The sequence below is a fragment of the Lepidochelys kempii genome, chromosome 22 (genome assembly GCF_965140285.1).
Source record: "Lepidochelys kempii isolate rLepKem1 chromosome 22, rLepKem1.hap1, whole genome shotgun sequence".
Taxonomy (NCBI): domain Eukaryota; kingdom Metazoa; phylum Chordata; order Testudines; family Cheloniidae; genus Lepidochelys; species Lepidochelys kempii.
Genome location: NC_136401.1, coordinates 17,287,313 through 17,290,622, shown reverse-complemented (window position 1 = coordinate 17,290,622; position 3,310 = coordinate 17,287,313).

The window sequence follows — 3,310 nt, the reverse complement described above, 5'->3', positions numbered from 1 at the left end:
TCATTGGACTGATGCATTTTCAGCAATCAGTATGTGAAATGTTCCCCTTTAAAACTGGGAGAGTCATATTTTACGGCTGCCTCATGATGTTGCGTGTTGCACTAAGAGACAGAACCTGGTCCCAATGGGATTACAAGGTGTGGCCCTCTGTCAGGAGATCCTTGAGAAGACGGGGCCTTCCAAAATTAGGATGGGTGTCTGGCAATACTGACAGCACTGTCATTCAGTCTCTTGTTCTTGGGCCTCAGTTCAGTTTACAACAATGATAAACAGTCCTAAAATTGGAGACAGGTCATGTTAAATTAGAGACCTTTAGTGTACTTTATTGACATTGAAAGTTTCTCTGTATTCCAGTCTTTTAGAGTCACAGGCATATGCAGCATAATTATTGCATTTTGTTTTTATTCACTGGAAAATGAATAGCATATACTGCCCCTTCTAAAGCTATTGTAAATATCACTACTGGTGTTCCCTGGCATCATGCCACAGACAAAGGTATTTGGGTGAGGACATATCCATTTTTAACATTTGTTAACTGTTTTCTTAATAAACAAGGGACTCCTAGATGATGAACACAATTTCTCTGGATTTTTCTGCTTCAGAAAGCCCAGGAGCCTTAGATGATTGTAGCGTTTAGAGCTATTTTTGGAATGAATTGATTCAAAGGGTTGTTACCTTGCATCGGTTAACTAATTGGTGCCCACTACTCCTCCTTCTACCCAGGCAATATTCCAAATAAGGTCACAGTTTTTGCCTGAGTGAGGACTGCAAAATCGGGTCCAGTGTCTATAAGACTTTCAAAGCAGGTTTCACTATTGACAAATCCAAAGGATTTAAACAACAGATCATGCAAATGATCATGAAGTTGTCTGAAAACTGCAGTAGTTTAGGCTTACTGGTATTAGTGGCTTAAATTTGCAGAAAAACCCAGCAAAGAAATTAATTAGATGAGGCTTGATGTACCACTGTGTTACTCCAGTTTTATGCTGGTAAGAGAGTGACACCAGCATAACACCGGGGTGGTGCAGTTGTGAATCAGGCCCAAGTGTTTGCCAAGATTTATTTGAAACTTTTTTTTTCATTTCACTGTATGTAAAATCTCCCAGTTGTATATAAAATGATGATGTGATGTCTATGGATTTCTTTCTGGGTTGTTCTGTTAAATTAAAAAAAACAATTTTCAATAAAGATCTACAGTAACTTTCCTACGCCTAGAGTGGTTTTTTCATACTCAGAGAGGTATCCCATGGCATTTGACACAATATAAACATACTAGCTTGGAAATCAATAATGTTAGTTTGATAGCATGGTTACCAGACTATAACCAGCGATTAATTACATGGCTTTGTGTTGATTTAATGTATGCTAAAAGAGACTCTCATGAGCCAAATATGGGCTCAAAACCTTCCTCACTCAAGTAGTCCTTTCTTATGCAACTGGTCCTGCAGTCGTGTTGTTATTTATTTGTCTTACAGTAGGGCCCAGAGAGGCTTCAATTAAGAGTGGGGACACATTGTGCTAGACACTGCACAAATACATGCTAGGAGATAACCCCTACCCTGAAGAGCTTACAGTCTGAGTAGACAAGACAGAGTGACTTGTCCAAAGTCACAGACCAGGCCAGTGGCAGAGCCAGGAATAGAACTGAGATCTCCTGACTCCCAGTCCAGTGCCCTAGCTAGTAGATCACATCACCTCCCAGTAAAGATGTCCATGATCATGCTCTATGGACCAAACTCTCTGCTGATATAAATGGCTGAAGTGCCAGAAGTCAGAGGAGCTGTACCCACTTATATCAGCAAAGAATTTGCTCATACATATCTGCCTGCACTTTGGATGCTGGTTTGTTTGCACTTTGGAAGCTGGTTGGTTTGTTTGTTTCCACAGCTGTGCATCAGCATTTCAGAAAGCAGATGTATGGGTTTGTTTTTTTTTTTATTAATTTGGCCAAGCTAACAGGAACTCTAACCCATCTAGGTATTGTGACTGTTAATTCACATGTCAGCACCTTTTATTATTTTTCTCTTTATGTCCAGGGGTGTGGTCTACCTGCTTTAGCTTATATATGGCCTAACATGGCCCAGGTCCCACAAAGCTTCATTCTGTGCACATTTGTCCTTATTTTGGCAGAAATAATCTAGACAAAAGGCCAGGCTGAGTGGGGCTGCACTTAATACTGAGGCTGGCTGGAAATCAGATGCCCAGTTAACATTGTACATGTTTTCTAGAGTGCAAAATGTGCCCCTGAGGCAATAAATTTGTGGCCATTACGTAGGACAGAACAGAGTTGTCTAAGAAAACAATCATTTGTCCATCACTATATTATTCTAAATGAAAAATATAGAACAATATTTAATAAGGAGAAGGATGCCCAAGTAACTGACATCACAGTACTAATGCTTACAGAGTAAAATTCCCCCCTGCACACAGGGCCAGCACAAAATTATGCACAGCTTAAATCCCACTTGAAGACCTCAAAGCAGGGTTTAAGTGGGACTTAAGTGAGGCATAGGTTTGTGCTAGCCCTCTTCAGAGGAGAATTTCATCTAAACTGCAGAATTAAGTGCAGCCTAGGTGTAGAATTCTCCCCATCATTAGAGACCTCATCTCTAATGAACCCTAACCTGTAAGGAATATTTCTGCTGTTATTTTATAACTTGATTGCACTGTGGACTTAACAGCATCAACATAACATTCTTTCCTTCAAGCCACTAGCTTCGAAAAACATGTAGAGCCACCTTGACAAGAAATTCTGGATTCATCCTAGAGATTAAATCATTTAAAAGAGGATCTTTGTTACTTCTGATGCACAGGTATTACCCATGTGTCCACTGCATATACATGGGATAATGTAATACTATATATATTACTGGACCACTGCAAGTATAACGTTGTGGTTCTATTAAGTAGGACTTAAGAACTGTCCAGTGCACAGGGGTGAATTTCAGTCCCGGTAGAAAGCATTCATCTGAAAGAAAGCCTGTAACTAGGCTGTACAAGAATTGAGTAAAACTGCATGCTCAAATAAATTGGTTAGTCTCTAAGGTGCCACAAGTCCTCCTTTTCTTTTTGCGAATACAGACTAACACGGCTGTTACTCTGAAACCTGCATGCTATTGAAATCAATAGGTTTAACTCATGGAAGCTAGCACTATGTCTGTTTTCAAGATCAGACCTTTAAATGGCTCCTCAGTGCACACCATAGGCCCTTTCTGTGGAGTCCAACTCTCATAGTAGAAAACCACAGACCAGATAGTGCTGCTCTGTAAAACTGTTAATCTCCAGGATGATTCGTGGATAGGCAATGATC